The sequence below is a fragment of the Vanellus vanellus genome, assembly GCF_965231255.1.
Source record: "Vanellus vanellus genome assembly, chromosome: 4".
Classification (NCBI taxonomy): Eukaryota; Metazoa; Chordata; class Aves; order Charadriiformes; family Charadriidae; genus Vanellus; species Vanellus vanellus.
In genome coordinates this window covers 67,662,076-67,686,256 of record NC_138909.1, presented here as the reverse complement: position 1 = coordinate 67,686,256, position 24,181 = coordinate 67,662,076, and positions in this window count along the sequence as shown.

The window sequence follows — 24,181 nt, the reverse complement described above, 5'->3', positions numbered from 1 at the left end:
TGTATGATTCTTATTTTTTTTGTATCTCTCCACTTCTCCGTTTCAGGAAAACAGGAAAGCATCTTATACATTAATGTGTAAAACGGATTGACTGCTTTCCCTGTTTAAATGTGGGTGTATCCAGCTGTTTACATCCATTAATTAGGTTAGTACTGCACTAGAGACACCTAACCAAGTAAGAAACTTTTGCTGTTTATGTGCCAGAAAAGAACTGGTATCTACGCATTCTATACTGCCAGATATCAAACAGCTTTTCAGCATAAGGATGCTAGCAGTAGTTGCCAAATATGCTGAGCAAAGATGTTATGTGCCAATATCTTTGAGAGGGATGAAGATGCTTTCACATAAAACTAAATTCTTAAAGGTTATTGGAAAACACAGTAAAGATCACCATATGAAAACTTCAGGGACTTATGCACATTATATAATTTCTAATATACTTTCTATATTTATAAATGTCTCATATATTTAACAGCAGGTCAGCGTCTAAAGGCCAGATGCTCCAGAATTATTAACACTGAACTGCTTGGGTAACCCTACTCAGAAAAATGTGACTATGAAGTATTGAAAGGTTGATACAATCCAGATAGAATCCAGATAGGATTGATAGAGTCCAGAGCATAAATCTATTTGTTCCTCCCAACCAGTTATTAGGAAGTACACTGTGGAGCCTGATAGATATAGTCTGTATTCCTAGATAACAACTGCCGTGCAAGAATATGCAATGGAGGAAATGATGAAAATAGGAGTAATTAGATGTATGACAGGAGATGGTTTTTGAGTTAACCCTTACCCAATCAAAATGACAGCATGTTGTGTGAGAGGGTGACACGTGATGTGGTTTTTGAAGTTGCCCATGGAGAGTGCCTTCTGAACCCTTATCTCCCTATGTTCTGAATTCATTAAACAGCCCCAGGTTTAAGAAGTTGTGGCCATTGCAGCACTCTGTGATTTAGAAATTGATCCAGTGGTGGCTTGTGATGTGTGTTATTATTTAGAAAACACATAGAAGACAGTGTCATTTTATGTTTTAGAATAAATCATACAGTTGATAAATGACTGTAACTCACTTTCCATCAGATATCAATAATGGAAATGCCTGAGTAGCAATACAGAGTAGATTTTATATGTACTAATCTATAAATATTAAATAGAGTGGTAAATCAGAACTGATTCAACAAATTCCATCATGGAATATAAATTCTGGAACATCTGTGGCTGGGAAATGTTGCACTTCCATATACTACATACTTATATATGCAGCAGTCCAAAGAGAATTTCATAGTTGTTACCAACATGGAGGTTTAAATTTTTTTTTTCTTTAGTAACCATGAAGCAATAATATATCTCGTGTTTATGCATTGTTAGTTGGGTTTTTTCTGGCTGTTTTTTAATTCTTCCGTTCTGACACAGTGATAAATGCACAGCTAGGTTGACAGTAATGACAAGTTATTTTGTTTGCTTTGTCTTATTTCTCTCTGTATTTTTCAGAATTTGTTTTTGGTACACTTCTAGTTTGAGAACCTTGTTTCTATTTTTGCAGTGCCATTGTGATGACTTTTTAATTTGCATACTTTCATTATCTGACAAGTAATGGAATGAGTTGTTACAGAAATTATGTTTGCTAGTGTCTCCCTTTAGACAAACTTTTTTCCTATAGTGAGATAAAAAAATATTACAAATAAATGAATTAGATCTCCAATATAGTCCATCTATGATGAACCCAAATTCAAAATGAAAAGTGTATTGTTGTTTCTCCTCTCCTATCCCAATGCTTTTAATCTCGCATTTTAACATGGTGGGGGAAAATACCGAAATTAGATAAACATTGAATTTAGATAATTAAATATATGAACCTTTTCCCTTATTTGTATGATTTGAAAATCTTTTTGGCTTTTTGTCTGGAGACATTAGAAAGTATGTATTTTGAAAAAAAGGAAATAATTTTAGTCTAGATTCAATCTCATTGGGCCTAGAATAATTTCTGTTTGAATGTGTAGGGGTAGCTGTGTGAAAGACTAACTGAGCCATTGTCTTATAATGGGAGTCCAATATGAGAAAAAAATGGTTGCCTTTGAAGACATAAGTATTTTTTATTTTGTTTCAATGATTTTAATCGCAAGAGATATCGTGAGTACAAATTATCCCACACCTTACCCTTTATGACTCCTATCTTTGACTTTCTGCTGACCTTATGTGTAAGTTTTCAGATTTCAGTCTAAATTAAAATCAAATCCATTTAAACATCAGTTTCTCACACATTTTGATTTATAAACTTATGAATCTCTGTGAACCATTTTGAGTTCAGCTCAGCTGCAAACATATTTCAGTACAATTTTGAAAAGACTTGTATTACCTAACAGTGATTTGAATTAAGAAAATTAAATTAAAGTCTTCTTAAAAGGTAATTGATATTATAAGATTCCATAATCTTCTTAAATAAATATAGTCTCAGTGTTATGTGTTGTTTGGAAAGCTATGTTTCTCGTCAAATCTTGCTTCAAGATAGTGGAAAATCAAGCCATTTTAAATGTTATTTTCTTTTTATGACATTGCTTCTTCCTCCGCAATGAAGTATTTAATACAAAAAATGGACCATGTACTTTCCTACATGAGTCATTATTAAATGTCCATAAATTAAAAAGGGAATAATATATAAAAATCATGTTGGATACTCATGGCTAAGCACTTCTGATTTTGTCACCACAGAATGGGTGAAAATAAGTATTTGGTTTAATACTTAAGGAAAGGGCAATTTTAGCAAATTTACTACTGAAAATGAGTTCTATTGAGGTTTTGTAAGAAAAATATTTATCAAATTATTTTTCAAATGTTTCCTGTGTGTACTCAACAACTTCAAAACTTTCTAAAAGTGGAATATAAAGGGTTTTTTTCCACTGTATTTTAAGTAAATATTTGTTCTGAAAAGTACTTTATCATATCTTTTTGCAACATGATCTCCTCATATTATTTCCTGAGGAATCCTTAGCTTACTCTAGCATATTATTTCACTTTTTAAGTTCCCCTTTTGTGCCAGGATATGTATTATTGACCATTATGCCATATTACACAGCTGTATTCATGAGGTTCTGAATGTTATTGAATGAAACTTTACGCATTTTTATCCCCAATGGAGCACTTCGGGTTATGGTCTCAGATTAGTTGAAAAGAAACTTCCTTCTTGACTTTTAATTTAACTTTCATCCTAATGATTTCTTTAGGATCCAGAGTTTATTGCTGTCCGTGATATATTACGTGATATATTTAATGCATTTTTTTTTCAAATCAGGCCTATACATCATTGCTGCAAAAATATGTGATCACATATTTGATTTTCTTAATTTTCTTAGATCTTATTACCACTTTCATATCACAATCACATCCCAGTTGCAATTTCACTACCGCACCCTAATGGAACACAGTATTTTTAATATGTTATACTTATTACTTTATCATTATTTTATTGACTTATCGTATTTTCCTTTATTTTTTTTTCAACTTAATAAAAAATATTTAACATCTTGCTTTCTCAAGATCTGGATAGAACTCCTCAGACATCAGAAGTTTCTTAATGCGTCTCACATGGTTTCCAGACCTGAGTCTAAACTTCACAGAATCATAGAATCATAGAATTGTTCAGGTTGGAAAAGACCTTTTAGATTATCAAGTACAACTGTTAACCTAGCACTGCCAAGTCCACCACTAAGCTATGTCTCTAAGTGCCACATCTACACATCTTTTAAATACCTCCAGGGATGGTGACTCAACCACTTCCCTGGGTGGCCTGTTCCAATTCATCCATCTTAAAGAATATGCATGAATTTATCAAAATATTTTTTAATATCTCTGAAGGTGTATTGAGTTTCGGCTACTTGACTTAGTCATTTAATCTGGGATTAAATCTCTCTACAGACACTTTTCTCTGGAAGTACGTTAATCAATGTTTTCGCCCTTGTTCTAGTATTTCAGACATTATTTCTGCTTACAATGGCTCATTTATTTTTACCTTTGTTCCTGAAGAGATAATAGAAAATTGTATCTTTGTTTACTTACATTTATTTTCCAGACTTTGAATAAGCCCATGTATGCAGGTTTCAGTGCTTTCATACTGGGTTAAATAAATTCTGGTGGAGCGTTCAATTTTTCCATTTAGACCCTTTCGTTTTGCTTGTTTGCCTAGTTGTTGATGCTGTTTTGCTTACCTGTATTTGCACTAATTTCTGTGAGATACATTTCCTGAAATGAACTACTAACACATTTCATGTCATTAATGGTACATAAAAACATGTGCTTATTTATGGAATTAGCTTTTCGTAATTAGAAAAGAATTTGCCATTTAGGTTTAATTTCTGAGACCTCCTTCCTACTTCTCCAAATCTCTTCAGTGTGCTTCAGAGTTTTGCCATGATAGTGGAATGCTGAAACACAGATGAAAATGCCCAGGTTTAGGAGTTCTTTGGTGAAAGTCTCCAAGTGCTGTGCTGTTGCTATGCTTTGCTGAGAACCTCTGCCACTTTGTTTTTCCTTCAGTAATACAGCTGTGCAACTTAAAAAAATTAATGACATTTTTCACTGTCTTTTCACTTAGTTTTCTACAGAATTGACATAATTGTCTTTTTAAATGTATACTTTTAGTGCCTTTTAATTCAGTTTAAAAGACATTTCTCCTTCCAGGAAATATCAGTTTTCAGTGAAAGCCACATCAAAAGAATACGCAGTGGGATAAATACCTGGTGGTGAAAATCCTGCTGGGCCTATGTTAACCACAAATGGACTGTACTTTAAATTTTATAGTGGTTTTGTCACTCAGTAGGTTTCCTTTCAAGTAGAGAGAAGCACAGATCAGAGAATCTGTATTTAGACCCTAAAACCTAGGCAAAAGAAAAAATTCGCCTAAAAAAAAGAATCACAGGGCAAGATAACATGAACAACGTCAAGGCAGATGGGGAATTGCTCTTCTAGGAGGCTTGGAGGGGTTGCTGCTCCTGCTGCAGAAGGGGAGCCAGCAGAGGCTTACACTTCTCAAAAATTCTAGCAGTTTTGAATGACCTCTTTTAGCTGCTCCTGAAAAAAAGGTACTTTGACCTTTCGCCTTCAGCTGACACCTGATGAGAGAGTGTCAAACGTGTATTCAACTGGTGGTAGAGAGTAAGTTTAGACATGCAAGCCTGGAGCACAGGAGCATGGGAGGGGGCTGGAAGCCCTACTGAAGGCAGTGTGCAAGTGCTCAACCATGGTGGTGACGTGGCACAGGGCAGGGCTTCTGGCACTCACCAGAGCAGCTATTCCTGGTACAGCAGAAGCCTCGTTTCATACAGAGCTGAGGAGACGGTAGGCAGCTTTCCAGATGTGCAGCTGCTGAGAGCACCTGGGGCCTCCTGCTGGGGCTGGGGTCAGGGGAGATGAGCTCCTTGCCTGCAGGAGGTGTGCACTGGTGGCACATTTGTGGGAGCTGTGGGAGGAGGTCAGCAGACTGCACAGCATCAGGGACAATGGCAAAAAGAAGGTGTTCATAGGATTGACAGGATGTTCACAGGGACCCTGCAAAGGCAAAAGCCTGAAAAGAGGAGCCAGAGCCTGTCCTTGATGCAATGGCAAATGGAGAGTCCCAGGTTGGGGAAGGCTGGAGGCTTGTGACTTCTTGCAACATGAGTCAGGTTCCCTCTCCCCTGCAGACCTGCACTGCAGAACAGGTTTGGTGCCCTGGTAGCAGATGATGGGGAGAAAATTCTGTCTGGGGAGACATCACAGCTGAGCCTGAACTGTATTAGCACCAAGAAGAGATGGCAAGTGAAGCCAGAGAGAAGTTCCCTTCTCAAGGATGTGGATCAGCCAACTTACTCTCCAGGCAAGTTTGCCGCTTGCCAGGCACTCAGATTCAAAAAGTAGTAGCCACACTGCCAAGGCTTGTCTTGTCTTTGGACTATTACCTTCTGTTGTCCATCCACACAGCACTGCCAGGGAAAACACTGACCATATCAAGACCGACTACTTAGCTTTGGGGATAAGGGTGAAGGGCATGCAACCTATTTGGTGTCTCCTTTGTCCTGCTGCTGAAGGATAAAGGCTGAACTAGGAGCATGTATACCTTGGAGGTCAATACCTGGTTGCACAACTGAAGTCATTGGCAGGGACTTGCGTTTTGTGACCACAGGATCTCTGAGGGTTGAAGGTTGTTGAGGAGTGATGGGATCCAACTGACAAAGTGGGACAAAAGCGTCTTTGCCAACAGCAGGGTGGCCAACCTGTTGAGGAGAGCTCTCAACCAGTAACCATCAAGGGAGTGATACTACAACCAACAGTTAAGTGAGAAAGTGGTAGGCAGGGCTGGACTGCCGAGGAAGCACATTGATGGGAATAAGAACATAAGAATGATAAAGCAGGGTGAAAGGACACCCGCCCCAAGTGTATGCACACAAATGCATGCAGCCTGGGAAACAAACAAGGAACTAGAGCTCTGCATGTGGTCACAGCACTGAAACATCTCTGGAAAAATGACAGAGGCTGGGACCTGACTGGCAGGGCAGCATCTCTGCTGAGAAGGACGTGGGGTTGTTGGTAGATGGTAAGCTGGGCATAAACCAATGTTGTGTCCTGGCAGCAAAGCAGGCCAAGAACCTCCTGTAATAACAGGAGCACATCTAGCTCCAGGGGAATGATTGTCCCCCCATCCTCAGCACTTGTGAAACTCCATCTAGAGTCCTGTATCCATTTTTAGGTCCCCCAACAGAGGAAAAATGCTCATAAACTGCAGCATATTTAGAGAAGCATCCCCAGGATGATGGGGACCAGAGCACGTGCCTTGTGAGGAGAGACTGAGGCAGCTGGGCTTGTTCAGCCTGGAGAAGAGATGGCTTCAGGAGAAGCTAAGAGCAGCCGCCAGAACTCACAGATAGTTATCAAAAAGATAGAGCAAGGTTTTTTGTCGTGGCACGTGGTGGCAGGGTAAGAAAGAACAGGCATAAACTGAAAAAATAAGTAGGCAAGAGGAGCAGTATTGATCTAAGGAAAACATGCTTGCACGGAATGAACTGATGCTCAGCATGGGATGAGTATGAAACTTACTTGAGATCTCAGCTGCCTTTCATTCAATCAGACAAAACACTGTCAATCCCACTGCTGCTGAATGTTAGACTTCTGAAAAGTTTGGACTGTTTCTGATTTTGGCACTTTTATCATATCTGTTGTTATGAAAAATTCAGTACTTCAATTTTGCAGTAGTTTTTGGATCATGTTTCCAACTGAATTGAAAAGTAAGAAGAAAAAATATATTGTAACAAGGTGTTCCAAAAAAAGACAACCTTAATGCTTAACTGTGCATCACATTTATCAGGTCTCTTTGCTATTACGAGTACATATTATTGGAAATGCAATATATTTGGTGAGAGTCTTTTAATTAGAGAGGTTCTAAAGGAGCCGATCAATTACACTGTTTCAAAGGTAATCCAAAGTTTTAAACAGCCGGATGGTGTTGTTATCTTTAGGGTGTTTTATCTTAGTTATCTTTCTCTTTGTGCATATTATTTGTATTTAAATTGGTTGGAGGAAGAAGTTGTCTAAGTTAACAACAAAGGCTGCTCCACTTCATTTGTTTTTTTGAAAGAGTTGCAATAGTGTGAGTAAACTAGGCTGTTCCTTTGAGACTAGCTGTACCATAATTCAGCATTCTGCTTAAATAGTAGCTGAATATTAATTGGAAGTATTTGTTTGCTCCTTTTGAATTTATCAGGAATTCAACAGCGCCTAGCTATTTCCTTTAACACTTTTTCTTCATTTTATATTTTAACATTAATTTATTAGAAAAGAACCTTTTAGAATATTTAAAGATGAATATGAAGCATTTAATCACTCTTATTCAGTTTTTACAATGCTGCAAAATATTACTTGAACCTTAAAAATGAGTTTGCAAGCGTGACATAATGGTCCACAAAGCAATGTATGAAAAGTAATTTTTTTAAAAGATCATTTAAACTGGTAACAACAGAGCATCGTTTAACTAAACATGGCGTGACTACATCTACTTTATTGAATTATGATTTTTTTAGAAGATTTTGTATGCCTTTGAGCAAGAGAAGCCAAAGTGAACCGTGGTGATGAAAAACAAATAGTAGTAAAAAGTACTGGGTCGCATTCACCATATGATTTTTGTATCTTTGGAGAATGAGGAAAAGCATGTGAAAATCAATGTGAATCTTTCCAGTATTGCTCATTAGTATGAAAATCAGGAATGTGATGATGAAATCCGTTGATGAGGCAAAACTGTCTGGCATTTTAGCAACACAGAGAACTGTAAAAATATTATATAGGAAGAAGTGTAGAAAAAAATAGCACTGGTAAAAAGAAATTAAGTATTACATATAGAAAAAAATCATATAAATGTATGCTCTAAATCAGGTGCTCATTTGGAAAGAACAGAAGAAAATGTTTTGATCATCAGGTGACTGAGACACCATTATAACCCATCACTGAAGAAGGTAATGCAATTCTAATTCATAATTTGTGAAAGATTATTTCAGTTAATATCTTTACAAAAATTGCTGGTAAGATTGCACTTTTTTTTTAAGATGCGACTTGATAAGTCTACTAAGGAACTACATATTATTTATGCAACAACTCGTAAGACTATTAAACGTAAGAGTTTATGATTTCCATAAATGCGAAAGGACTTGAGATTCAACTGCAGTATCGTGTGACTGGGCGTATCTGAGACACTGTGCTACATACCCATGCTAAGCAGAGATTCCTTGGTGCCTAAATATTTTGTGAAGAAAAAGTAAACTGAGCATGCATTCCTTCTTAGGGCTGCTGGGAATCACAACTTGCTCTGCAAACGCTTCTATAATTTAGCAGGGGTTTTGTAGAGAATAGTGCTGAAAGCTGACCTTTGAAATGCACTAAATTTTTCAGTGCTCTCTTTTATGTGTAATTTATCACTACCTTGTGATCATGCTGCACAGCACTTTATTTTTGAGTTAGTCATGTGGTCTTCAATAGGACTATTCAGTGATTGAGACATTATCCAATGTAAATTAGTATCTCATTTCATTCCTCAGTTTGCACCGGCATCCTCTGCTTTTAAGTGGCTCGTTTCTTACAGAGTGTATCTTAGGCCTCCCAACAATTCGTTCATATATTTTCACTTCCCTTTCTTCTCTCTTCAGCTTCCTTTCTGAAGACTTTCTCAGTTTTTTCCTCTTTTTCTTCTTCTTTTTTTTTTAATACCCAAATAAGATAGGTGCTGCATATTCTTACATGAGGTATTTTCATCTCTGACCAGAACAATCTTCTGTATTCACATACATGAATATAAGCCTAAATATGAAAATACTTTTAATCTTAATTACTTTTTGCATTTCATAGATTTCCTAATGTGTTTTGATTAAAGTACCCTGACTAAAGTTACATTTAATAACTTTAAAATATTACAATTACAAAAATGAATAAAAGTGAAATAAATTTTACTATTTCTTTCTAAATCTGAAGGGATGTTACAGTTCCTGCTTCATTTTATATTGTGTTGCTATGAAGACACAGACTACTATTCAGAAATTCTGTATCTCCCAGAAATGGGCCTTAAGTATATATTTGCATTTATATATATATATATATATATATATATATATATATGTAATGGATAAAGATATTTAACCAGATTGATTTAAAAAGTTAACACAAAACTTTAAAAAATGAAGTGATGGAGGGGAGGTTTGCAGAGTACTCCTCCCCCATGAATTTTTTTTCACCTATTTTTATGAAGGATTTAAAAGCAGAACAGTGCCCAAAAAAAGTTTTTAATCCATTGATCTGATTAATTGAGGTAAATTTATGCAAATCTAAAATAATGATGTACATGTGTGTCATTTGCTGATTCGATCTGAGTTGTTGAGTGGTCTTTTTTCCCCCTTTTTTGGTCTTCTGTTCAACATTTAAGTACTACCCACCTAAGACAGTGTTTCAAAAGTCATAGACAGAGTCTGGGTTATGTCTACATTTGTGTTTTGTTTTTGCAGATAAGCAGACTCTTGGAGTGGATTCTTAGATCATTCCAATTTACCATATACTGCTTTGGCCACTGCAAATATTTGGTGCATGCAAACAATCCTCCTTTTGGAGGAAACAAAACTGGAAGATGTGTTGTGTGGGTGCTTCAAATATGCTTTCACTGTGAAGTTCTCCCAAGTGTAGGAAATGTGAATGTGGCCGGAGAAGGAGTTAGAACTGTTTAGAGCACCCTAAAGTGTTTCTTATGCTAAAGAAGTACCAGACGGCATCTCTGTAACTTTCTCCTCCATCTTTCATCCGCTTTTCTTCTGTGCCAATATCCTTTCTCTTCCCCACTCTTTATTGCTGTCTGGCCCTTGCTGAATTCCTGGTCTCTTCTGTATGAGATGTTTGGCTTTATAAAACTTTTGTGAATAGAAACAGTAGACAGTTATGTCCCAATAGCTTATTCCAAGCCTGTATTCTTTCCGCCCTACAATACAGGGTGGGTTCAGTTTCTCCTGTGCTTACTTATAATGGGATAGCTTCTATCTTCTTTTTGAAAATGGAATACATAAGAAATTCCTCTCTGCATGGGTTTATACTTATCTAATGGAGCATGCTGGGGGAAACAATGGAGATATTGTCCCCTGACTGTCCATGGAAGCCAGGTCCTATATGTCACCCGAACACGGGGTTGCCAGATAGACGCACATATGCACGCACAGGAACTGAAAAGAGCTCTCCAATGTCTAACAGTATATGCTTAACCTATTGGACTTTGCAGAAACATGGACCCTGTGATGCCATTGGAAGTGACAGTGCTGTCTTATCTGTGATTCTCTCCAAACATAACTGTCATGGAAAAGCTACATATTTAGTTTAGATATCGTGAGTATTTCTTAATATAATTTCTTCTACATTCTTATGTTTCCCAGTTGACAACACTTTTTTCAGCCACTGCTTAGTCCCACTACAGACTGTTTTACATTAAAACGTAAAAAAACACTCACTTCATCCTATATCTGAGCAACATAAGTCAAGAAAATGGTGGTTTTCCTTTAAGCAGATCATATTAGTGAATTTTCGTAAAATCTTGGTTCCAGAGGAAGTAGCTAAAAAAATATCTTGCCACAGAAGTTGGTTTTCAATGCATTTATGAGAAATTCTTACACAGATATGCACTTGATAATTGTTTTTGCAGGCAAACCATTCCAGAAAAATAATATATAAACTGCTACTGTATGTATTGGGTCTGGTTGGAATGGAATTAACTTTGTTCATAGCAGCCCACATGGTGCTGGGCTTTGGATCTGTGGCTAAAACAGTGTTGATAACACACCTCTGTGTGTCTTTTTCCCACTCTGCACCCCCGTTCCCTCACAGTGAGTAGACTGGCGGTGGGCAAGAAGTTGGGAGCGCACACAGCTGGGACAGCTGACCCAAACTGGATGAGGGAATATTCCACACCATATAACGTCATGTTCAGCGATAAAAATGGGTGGACGAAGAAGGGGTGAGGGTTTTTAACTTCGAAGGTAGCCCTTGTTCAGAGGCTGGTTGGGTGTCAGTCTGTGTCTGGCAGGTGGTGAGCAGTTGCCTTTGTGCTGTTTGTTTTTTTCTCTTCACTCATTAAACTGTCTTTATCTCAAACCTCAAATTTTCTCATGTTTGCTCTTCTTGTTCTGTCCCCCATCTCACTGGGGCGGCAGTGGGTGAGTGAGCAGCGGTGTGGATGCTTAGCTAAGGGTTAACCCACAACGCTTTATCTACTTAGTCCTCACTGTGCAACAGTCCAGAAATGCACCCAACTCCAAGTCTGGTTTTGAGGATGTTAGTCCAGGTATGTGGCAGGAAGTTAAGGTGATTGTTCATGTGTTTAACGTTAGGGATGTATAAGTAACTTGCTGAATTTTGCCCAGACTAAATACATGTCCCGGACAGCGTTGGAAGTGGGATGTTTGTTACAGAATCTTTTGTGAACTGCTTTAATGAGTTCCAAAATACACATACATACATAAATATGCATGAGGAAAAATAATTTAAATCTTTACAAATGTGTTGAATATTTCCATGGTCATTAACAAATGAGTTCCAGGCCATCCATTGAAACAACCGTAAAAACAACAGCAGCAATCCAATCCTTTTTTCCTCTCTTATCTAGTAAAGGCGCACACTTCAAGATCATTAAGCTTCCTGTGTTAATATGAGACATGCTGATCACACTGATTTCCATACAGTTTAGTAGGAGATGTATGAGGTGTCTTTCTCCCATGTACCTATATATAAATACACACACAAACATCTGATTTTCTATGTATAACAAAATGTGTTTCTGGATGTACAGATGCTATTTAAAATGTTAGAATTTACATGAAATAGCAGAGAACCAGCATCTCCCTGTGATAGAAAAAAAGTAAGTTATCTCATAGGATAAAAATAAACCCAATTATTAATCTCCTCTGTTGTTCCCCAACACCTTACTGCAATTACTTCTTGAGCAACTTTCTTTAAATGATACATCTATCTGCTTTCTGTGATGATTTGAGAGCTTTTGGACCAAAGGCTTAGATAAGCACATTAGAATGGAATCAATAGATATAGAAATAAATAAAACTACTTCTTTTTATAGCTTATATTTCTATAGGGAAGAAAATAAGATAAAGATGACAGTGCTGATATCACAAATCAAATAGTCTCACTTGCTTTTTTTTAATATAAAAATGTTGCTATGGAACATTTGAGAAGGTATTCAATGTATTTTAAATCCACCCACAGGTTAATAACTCAAAGTAAAATAAAAGCAGTAACTTACATTCTGCAGATCTTGACCCTGCCAGCATGACTTGAAAAACCTGGCAAAAAAGTTGTCCTCTCATTGAATTGTTTGGCTCATGTTTTATGCACAAGCATGCTTTGCTTCAACATTTGGCGTGAATGCCTTCCTGTTTCACCTCAGGGACAAATACATCCAGGGCAACAGATAAAAAGAGCAGAGTCCCACTTTCTGTTACAGTTTGAGATAACCTTCATGAAACTACTACTGCCGGTCAGAATCTTATTTTTATACCTGTCTGCACTTTTTTTTTAGCGATCCTCATTGAAAGTCCTTTTGCCACTTGGTCTAGAACAGTCAGTTGATTTCAGAAGTGCTTAATTATCATCTGTGCTGTGTTTGGGAACTAATAATAGATTCTCCTTCCTGGCCTGCTGCTGCCCAGATGATGTTTGGCTATGCATCCTGGCGCACGGCTTTTGGTGCTGCAATGGCTCAGTGGAAATGGTGAAGTGTGCCTTTCTTTCTCAGCGCGCTTCCTCCTGAGTAAGCTTCATCTGCTTTTTCCATTTGCCCATTACTTTCTCTTGGGGAATACTGCTTTTGTGTCATAAGCCTGAAACTTTTCTGATGGTGACGGAAATTCTGAGCAACTTCACAGTAGCCATGCTGCCATTCTCTTCTACAATGTGCTGGGCTGTGAGCTTGCCCTTGACAGCCTGTAACTTGCATGTTGAGCCGGCATTAACCCTGAAGTATATTCTAGAGATCACTCAGTGGTGTAGATGCAAACCAGAGTATATATGAGAGGATGCTTTCTTATATGCATTTTCAACCTGATCCTGATAAAGAGATAAAAAGATAAAGACGTGACAGTTTGAATGCTGGACTGTTCTGACAGAGGGAAACTGCTGGAAAGACAGTGGATTTTTTCCAGGTGGATCAATACTTTTTGGTTCATTGAAGAAGAATGGAAAAATTATGCTGTCGTAGACTGTCATATCACTATAGACAGAATATTTCCCATCTTTAATACTACAGAGCCTATGAACCTCAGCTCTAATTTCTTCCTAATCTTCTGCATATGTATTGTAGATGTATAAACAGCTTTAAGGGTTTGAGTATGAACCAGTAAAAGCCATTAAAAATATGTCACGTGCTTGATCCACAGTTGAAATTATTAAAAAAAGCAAAAAAACACTATACTACAAGATAAGTTAAATATGTAGCATAGCTCTGCCCTTAATTTTTCAAGTGTAAGATATAGAAGTTTCTTGTTACTGAAATATAATTCTTCCAAATCTCTTTTCACGAGCAATTTGTAAATCTTCAATGTAATCCTGTAAGATGCATACAATATACCTGAGATGTTGGAACAATTTTTTTTTAGTGCTATTCAAGTCTCTTTGGGAAATATGTATTTTGTTAAAATGAGTATTAAACTACAAAGCCCACAGTGCTGCTGTTGTAAATATCAAAAAACAAACCCAACTTATAATGTTGCAGCATCCACCCTGAAGGGAACAAAAAGATTTTTTTCAAATTATCTATACTGGTGTGTAAGCTAGCTTTGAAATGCAGCTCTCTTCGCAGCTAGATGCCCATGAAAGCAGAATTAGAGTAACAACTAAGAGGGAGACAATAGGGTGAACCTCAGGCAAGCAGTATTAACCATAGTAGAAATTTGGCTGATGGGCTTTTACTGACTAGAAATTGTGTGAATATTGGTTTTGAAATTCATCCAAGCCGAATGCCTAAAACATGAGTTAGCAATATTGTTCCTGAGTATTCATGTTTGCAACCTTTATCTAGAAAAATCTGAGTCATTAATTTATTAGCAATTTGGTTGCTATGATGTTGTGGATACAAACTACATGCTAATTATACGTAACTCTGGGGTTTTTTAACATGCAAAATGTCATTGTCTTCCAGTATAAGCTATTTGGTATTTATCACGTGTATCCAAACCACAAGAAGAATCTGTGCATGGTTTCATACCACCACCATGTCCCAGTCCCAGCTTGCAGGTTCCGACAGGCCAATGTGGCACACAATGATAAACGAAGCTAAAAGAAAAAAAGTAAACTTGTTATGTATGTGCAGAAGACAGGATTAAACTCCTACTGACTTATAAATGGAGAGGAGAGAGTCTAAATAACAAGTTTAGTCCACTTTTAACAACAGAATTGCCATATTTAGGATGACTAAAGTTCTTCCACATTTGGGATTCTTTATATTTTTCTGCAATCAGAGAAGTTGAGTGGTATTTCCTTCAATAAATTTCCCTTATAACTTTTTGTCTTCATGCAAGATTTGGATCATTTGTTTTGCCAAAAATCCTAAATATAGGATTTTTCCAGAAGAGCAGGTTAAATATAGGCCACCTTTAAAGTGCGCAAACAGCATCTTCTCTAAAAACGGTAGAAGAAGAAATCTCATGGCACTATCCCACTATTGTGTTCTTCAGTGTAGAACCCTGCATGTGTGCAGCATATGACTGATGTTAATGGATCACTACTGTTTTGCAGGATACAGAGGTTTATCTTAGAAAACTGTATTGCAGACTTACTGCTTTAGAGTGCACATGATGCATTATCTTGAAGAATTTCTCCAACAAAAGCTCTATTAGGATGTCAGGCAAATAAATGATGGTGTTGATCTTGAACTTTGCAAGCAAAAGATAAAATTCATCTGTGGTGTTTTAGTGACCTGCTCCACCTTACAAAGTATGTTGTTGTATTTGCTTTTCCTTTGAATGTAAAGCTTATTTGCACTAACATTATCTGACTGCCCATTTGTTTTGTACACAGGAGGTCTGGTGACAAAAATAGATTAACACTTCTAATTTTTGTTTTCTACTCATCCTATATATATATATACACACACACATATATGTACAATTAAAATCTTTTGGGACGTAATTATATTCAAAGAGTTCTGTGGTAGACCTAAACATTTTCATGCCCACTATCATCTCATGGCATACAGAAAAACTTGTTTCAAGTCCACATTGCAATACAATTACAAGTATGTTTTTAAGTCACAACTATATTTGGAAGATGATGTCTATATGGAATCACAGAATGGCTGAGTTTGGGAGGGAGATCACCTTCATCCCTGGAGATCACCTTCCCTGCTTGAAAACGGATCAGGTAGGACAGGTTGCTCCATTATTTGTACACACTGAGAAGATCCCCCTGAACATTCTCTTCTTCAGATGAAACAGTTCCAGCTCTCTCAACTTCTTCTTGTATGGAAGATGCTCCAGTCCATTAATCACTTCATTGGCCCTTCAATGGACTCACTCCAGTATGTTCATATCTCTCTTGTGCTGGGCAGCCCAAACCTGGACACAGCGCTCCAGACGTGTCTCACCAGTACTGAGTAGAGGGAAGGATCACCTCCCTCAACCTACTGGCAATGCTTTTCCTAATGCAGCCTAGGAGGCCGTTGGCCTGCTTTGCCACAAGGGCACATTGTTAACAAAACATCACTATGGTTAACAAAATCCACAACTGTGAATGAAGAATCTATTTCTTTTTAAACTGTGGCTTGAAACAAAACAGAATAAGACAAAGTTAATTTTTAACTAATTTAATTGAATTCTTTGTCTCCAAACATAAAATTACTGTTTCACTGTTTTGATTTACTGTGAATAATTAACCTACAGAGAATGAGCGTACAAAGTTCATCAATTTTTTCATATAATTTGGTGATGTGCATCATGGTTTCCATCCATCTGTCCAATTCTCACTTGGTCTGTAAGCCAAAAACTCTGAATATTGTTTCCCTCACTTTTTGCCCTTTCTCTTAGGTTCAGTTTCTGACAAAAGTATTTATAGTTTACTAGGTTTGTCCTGGCAGACTCAACTACTGCAGACTCACTACCACAGACTGTTGTCCAGCTCAACTATTCAAACCAAACAGACATTGAGAATGGCTATAAAAAGCTTAAACTGTCAAGCATGCTTCAGCATCTATTCCTTCCTTGAAAAATCAAACATTCAAGTGGAAATATTCTGTCCATCCAAAACCTGATCAATGTTAGTTCAGTGTTTATATGGCAGTACAGAACAGAACTAACATGGGTACGTACAGTTCAGTTTCAATATAATATTAAGACACCAAAAAAACCAACCAAGAATACAATGGCTAAACGTCCAATGTAATTACTTGCACTGAAAACATTCTGAATATGACCTTCTTTAAGTTGAGGTTGCAATAACTGTCATGTTTGATGCAATTGTACTGTCAAAGAAATGTTGGCCCCGATAAGCTGCAAAACCTACCACAACAGGTGTATAAGTGCATTTGTAAATACAGAATTGTTATGCTAGTTGTTCCAATATTTGGATAAAGTAGAGCTCTAATGATGGGCCATTTTATAAACAAATTGTTGTCTCATAGTTTTCTTGAGTGATAATAAAACTAGCATAAAAATTTTCTGGTGGAAGACTGACCAATTCGAAACAAATTAGTATTTCCCAAGCCAGCATATTGAAAAGACAGTCTAGAAACTAAAGCTAATATTGCTATTTTTAACCCCCACCCCCCAGCTTTTCAAATCTGACGATTGTAGGAGTGACATGTATTTTATGCTTGATGGATTAAAAGAGACAGTAAAAGGCAAGATGAGCTAATAACAGTAAAGTCTGTATTGAATCAGAAATGTATTGAGGTACTGAGAGGAATCAAGATATGTGCTTCAATCATTAGAGTTTGTCACAAGTGAGATTTGTTGGTTGATGTGCTGTCAAAGTACTGAGAGAGAAAGGTTTTATAACAAGCAGCTAGACATGCAGAAAAAGCAGTTTGGGACTCAAAGGACTCAGTATAAATAGAAGTTATAAAGTGAAAAAGAGTAATAAAGTTGGCATCAAGAGAAGGACAGTATTGATCTAGACTGAAAAAAAAAACTTTTTCTTTTTCAGACACCTTGAAAGATGATCTTCTTAGTTTTTACTTTCTTAAAATCATTACTTTTTATAACTAAATGTTACTTCACTTCTCACCTAGAAGAGGAAGACTTGAAAATGCTCAAGTTGCATATATCTTTGAACGTTATTCTTACCCTACCCATGTGTTTTTAAAGCATAACACATTCTCTCATAATTCTGGATGTAATCCATTTCTGGATTGGTCTGCATATATGTTTTCTTGAATATACTCCTGGTTACATTGAAAAGTTTACTTAATTTATAGCTACTGGTAAAGCTTTTCTCACTGTTCAATGAAAATTTTGGGTATTTCACTACATTATAACATCCTCAAAAGAAATTATTGCCATTTTCTGTGAAAATTTAACAAAGTGAATTTTCTAATCTAACCAGGACAGAGTTTATCCTCCCAGCACAGTTTTGGAGTGTGCAGTATCACTTACAAATTCCTGCATGTCCCTTCCACCCCCATAACTTATGCACCCCCCCCAACGCAAACATCTTGCCTTCTACACCCAATACTGGCTCCAAAAGACAACCCAATAATAACAGACAACTGAGAGACCTGGTGGAAGAAGGACAGTCAGTCAGGTACAGTGGTACCATAATACCAACTTTTTAAGAATCAAGTGGGACATACTGGTGCAAGAGTGGCACTGTCAGCCAAAGATTACATAAGCCGTGGGATGGTGTTGAAGTACCCGGTTGAAGTACCTGTTGAAGCACCCAGGTGACCTTTTGGGTGGACACCCCAGTTTTGAATAGTAAAAGCTGTCCGAGGGTTACACTATCTGCTTCCTATCAGGATGAAAATAATGATCAGAAAATGTGAAATGAGATTGGAAAAGCTACAAGTATCAAAGAGTGACAGTGTGAGATTTCAGCTATTTCAGTAGACTCAATCAATGCCTTACGAGGGTGTGATGCAGAGATAAAAAATTCAGACTCAGTAAATGACTGTTTACTGCAACAACTTGTCTTAAAGCTAATAGAAAAAGAGACTGTTTGGGATTTTTGGCCTGAGAGATGCAAAGGACCTGGGCCAAGAAGCATCCGTGGGAGAGCTGCTCTGTAATAGAAACCACAATGCAATTATTTTTAAGTGTGCAGTGGGAGAGAGTGACACAAATAAGTCAAGCAAATTGATACTTGATTTCAAGAAAGGGAACTGTAAAGAAAGAGAAATTTTCAAAGACAAAATGGAGTTGTTCACAGAGCTTGCACGCGGCACGAAGGCTGCTATAAATGCCATATTGGAAGCCCAGTTAGAATGCATGTCATAACTCAAAAAGAAACCAAAGTGGTCCAAAAGTCCCTTACATGTCTTCCTGGGAAAGTTAAGGAGACTGTTGCAGCTAATAGTTTGACCTCTAAAAAATAGAAAGCTTGCTCAAATAGGAAGAAAAGGAATACAGATAAAAATGCTGGGTGAAATATAAAGAAGAAATATAGAGACCAAAACCAGAAGGTCAGACCTAAAACCTTGCAAAGCATGCTCAAAGTAACAGCAAAACAGTACTTCAAACACACCAAAAGCAGGAAGCCAGCTAGGGAGTTGGTGGGAATGCTTGGTGTTAAGAGCTTATGCCAGATGATCAGGCCGTATCTAAAAATATCAATAAATTATTTGTTTCAAACTTGTTCCTGGCTGAAGGTGTGGGGCAGGGACCAAGAACTGACATAATTTTTGTAGCAGAGAGGTCAGAGAAGCTAGATCAGATTGAAGTAAATACACAGAAACTATTACGTCACCTACATGAGTCAGACGTCAGGATATCATCGCACCCAGGTGGTATTCAGTCAAGAGTCTCAAAAATGTCTCAAATATGGAGCTGGTGGTCTGCTAGCTAAAGTGCATGACCTAGCACTACAAACCGCCACCACCAGAGGACTTCGAGTTTGACAATGTTGACTCTACAAAAACTGCCAAGGATGGGATTGTGGAATTGGTGATGGATTTTTGACACTGGTATGACAGAAGAATCTATAATAAATTAAAGCTTTAGAATGAGTATGGTTTCTGCTAGATTGCGTGGTGCCAACAGGAAGTGTCAGTGAAAAGTTTATGAAGGGGATTCAGTGGACATAAAGTATTTGGATTTTCAGAAGCATTTGAGAAGATTCCATAATAAACATTAAAAAAAGGGACAAACCTGCCAGGGGATTGGAGAAAGATATTTCAATAGATTCAAGTTGGTTAAAGGACAGGACGCAAAGGGTTAGGATATAATGGTCTCTCTCCAGGATGATTTCTTAAGGATGACTGTGAGTACAGGCTTTGTCCAGAGACTTCATCAGTAACCTGGAGAACAGTGACAGATGCTACAAGGCTCTTTTAGATTGTCAAATGTTGTTTCACTGTCAAAGAACTGCGAAAGAACCCCACAAAACTGAGACAGCAGATAGAAAGTTGGCATGCGAGTTTCATAAAGGCAAACATAAGGGAATCTCTAGGGACAACCAATCTCAGCATCAACCATGCTGAACTTGGAACCGGCAGGTACAATCAGGAAGGAGATCTTGAAATCCTCATTCACAGCTCACTGAAATCACCAGCTTGATGTGTCAGAGCAGCCCAGAAAGCCAACAAAATCCTGAACATCAACAGAAAAGATACTGAGAGCAAGACAGAGAGCATCATTTTGTGATTGTGTAACCATGGAGCACCATCTCCTGAGTAATGTCTGCAGTCATGGTCTCCACATCGCGGAAGTGTGCATGGGAGTGAACGAAGCTGCAGAGGTGGGCAGCTCAAATGGTTGAGGCGGTGGAGCAGCTGCCTGATGAAGAGAGTTTAAAGAGACCTGGACTCTTCTATTTGGTAAGGAAAAGGCTGACAGGACATGTCTTGGGTTTGTAAAATCATGCAGGTAGAGGATCAGCTTAAGACAGACACTTCACTAAATGAAGCATCACTAAAGGTTCACTAAATAGTACAATACCAGAAGCAGGGACATGCAATGAAACTTACAGGAGATTGGTTCAAAACAGGTTCAATGATGTACTTTGTTTCACAGCAGGTAGTGATCTTCTGAAACGTGCTGCCTCAGAAAGCTGTGGAGACAGGAAACATTAGCACGCTCAGAGAGAGGTTATACACATTCCTGGACAAAAGGTTCAGAGGTGGGAACTAAAAAGACTGTTGGGGATGTACCCTCATGTACACTAACTTTGGTTGCTGAGGAAAGAAGATGGGAACAGATTGCAGAAAGGGGTTGGTTTGCAGACTTTCTCCAAATAGTATCTCTTCCTGTTGTTATGAGAGGCAGGTCAGACAGGCCATTGGTCTAACCAAGAGGAGCATAATTTTAGAAAATGAGTGATTAATTTATCCAATGAGATATAAGCCCTGCAAAAGCAAGAACATACATTGACTGGTGCACAAAAGTCATTCTAACTAGATTTAGTAAGACTAGCTACATCTTCCAATTTAGTCTCGTGATTAATCATCTTCAGTTACAATTCTTCTTTTTTCCTGTTATCTAGTCAAAGTATTTCTTCTTCCTCATGTTTAGTTCTTTCCTTTTGGTCTGACCTGTTTGTACATAGAAAATAATTCCTTTATCAGCAATTTTTCAGTAAGTATTTCATTGCTGAATATATTAATGAGAATCTTCCAAACTTCATTTGCTTTATTCTTCCTGGCTGGCAATGTATTAAATGATAATGGTTCTTTGCACATGACTTGTCAATCAGTCTTATATTGTCTTACAATATCATGACCATGTTTTTGTGCGTCACATGGCAACCTCATAAGAAGCTCATCTTTATTGTCTCTTAGTCAAGATCTACCTTTTGAGTGCTTCTTCCAATCCTAAGTCTGTTGTTCTGCAGTCAGGTTAGTTTAACACTTTGATACTTCTAAGGTGCTGATAACTGCCCAGTTTATTAGCATACATACACTTCCAAGTTTGCTTATTTTTCCATTATTTTGCTAAAAGATTAAGTAAGATGGTTAAGGGTGTAATTCCATGGATCCTTGCCTTAATACAAGGCTTGGAGGCTTGCAAGCATTTAAAATTATTATTTTTTCCAATTGCATGTCAGCAGAATATCACACAGTTTATTGAAGAGAAGTCTTTCACTAATTTGATATGTTTCGTATACAATGGTCTATCTTACATCTTTTATTAGAATGATCAAAAATAATGTGGTGTACTTGCAATCTTTAAATCATTTATATAGTGTAAACAGCAGGTCCATACTGTAAGGTACCATGATATCATATATTTGCAATCAAGAAATTAAGGGCTTTGATGGACCATGCCCTGATTCCTGTCTAGGTTGTGCACTCAGGTGTTCTTTCCAAAGAGGATAGAGTTTGGTATGTGTCCTGTGCCCCGTTCTTATTCTGGTATAGAGTTGGGATAAACTGGGGCACATTTTCTAGATAAAGGATCTAATAAACTCGTCCTAGTTCTCTGTTTCAGACCAAGAAATGGTATCTTCTGTTAATATGAAGAAAGCTAAAACTACAAAGGTAAAACAAGATTAAAAGGGAGTCAAAATCTTCAGTAAGATAAACGGGAAATAAGGTTATGATGGTTATATCGTGTCTGACATTCAATATTGAAAGGCTTAGGATGAAATGCACTCTTGGTGACAAATTAGGTTCAAAGAGATAAGAGGAGTACAACCACTCTATGTCCGTTAGAAGGATCATTTCCAGGGCTGAAATAGACACCTGTTTCTATTGCTGTTGTTTCATAGATTTAACTGAGAGTCCTTGCTTTATTAGTAATGTTATGATGTAGTCTGCCATTTACTGAAAATAAGCTGAAATCACCAACTTTTTTTCAATCAAGACATCAAGCAATGTTCTTTAGTTGTTGTTGAGTTCTGACTGTTAAAATGGATCCAGACCATCATTTAGATGTGTTTGCCTAACCCATCTGTATGCAGACTCATCTGCTTTTTTGTTAATGCAAATGTTTTCAAATATTTGGATAGACCCAACAGAAATATTCATAATTCAGAAGAAACCACTTCTGTTGTTTTAGTTTTACAGTTACACAACTCATAAATAAAGGATTGAAGGTTACAATTCAATACTTCTATAAAAAGTTTACTGAAATCTTCATTAAGAAAATGTTTATCGTAAAAGAAAATTAGTTGCATTTCATTGTGTCTGTTTAGCTCTGTAATGATTATAATTCTGCAATTCCTAGTAATTTTGACACTTTATGTAATAATAGAAGAATAAATATTCCCTATATATTTTGGTGCACTTAAAAGTCATTTATGTAATGACTTTTGCACAGTAAAGATCAGTTTGTGTCCTGTAAGTCCAAATAAAAACCCAATAAAGTGAAAGTCTTTCATCAGACAGGAGTGTTAGACAGAATGGATATGTGTCTCTCTCTTTGGAATAAATATGAAGTAAAAGTGACCTGGAAGTACAAATTTTGCTAATAAAACTCCATGGTTTTCCTCCACTGCAGAGCTATTCAATGATTGTGCTTGATTTTAAGTCAGAGGTCAAACAAGAGATATATCTGAATAATAGTCTAATTTAATCTTCTTCAACAGAATTTGAAGTCTAAAATATCAGCGATTCAATCAATTTGTTTATACCTTGCAGCTGATGTCAACTCACTTGATGTGTTCTGACTTATTTTGTGCCACTCCACTTGGTTACCTTCTGAAGCAAAAAAAAAAAAAAAAAAAAAAAAAAAATAACACTGTCACTTCAGCAGCAGTATGAACATCTATTGTTTACTGCAGCATGTTTGTAGACATAACAACTTCAGAAGTAAAAGTTACAAAGAATTTTTAATTTCCAAAGTGTAAACATTTAAATTAGAAAATGAGTGACATCTGGATATTATTAATGCAGGAACAGATACATTAGCTATGTGCAGTATATTTCTATTTTTATATAGTTAAATTTGTTAATGTAATGTATTCTCCTACTGAAAAGGGGACAATTCCTGAAACAATTATTTTAGGAAGATGTTGTTCATTTTATCTGTAGGAAAACATCTTGTTCAGCAGTCATTGAGGTCAATAGAATCCAATCTTAGCAAAATCTAAGAAAATATAAGAATCTAGTTACAAAACTGATGGCCTAAATTGCGTTTTATTTGTCCAGCCACTATTGAATATCATCTATGTCCCATATTTTTTCTTATGGAGGGAGAAATGTGTGATTTCTACACAGCTAGCTGCAGATATGCATCTAAGGCACTTTTTTGAATTTTGCTTGTACATGTTTTTGGGGAATGACTTTTAGAAATTGACCCAATATCAAGAAAAAAAGTATTTCTTTAAATATTTACAATAAATGGCAATTATTTTTAGTGGAACCAAAAAATCTTTCAGAATGGGGTCTTAACCTTTTTTTTTTTTTCATTTTGAAAAAAATTGTGTGGAAAAAGTTAAAAATTAGTGTATATCTTTAGATACGCTGTTTTGAACAGCAAAAGCTCAGTGAATTTAACGTTTCTGCAAGAAGGCTCTCAAAATGTACTCCTGTGTTACAGTAGGA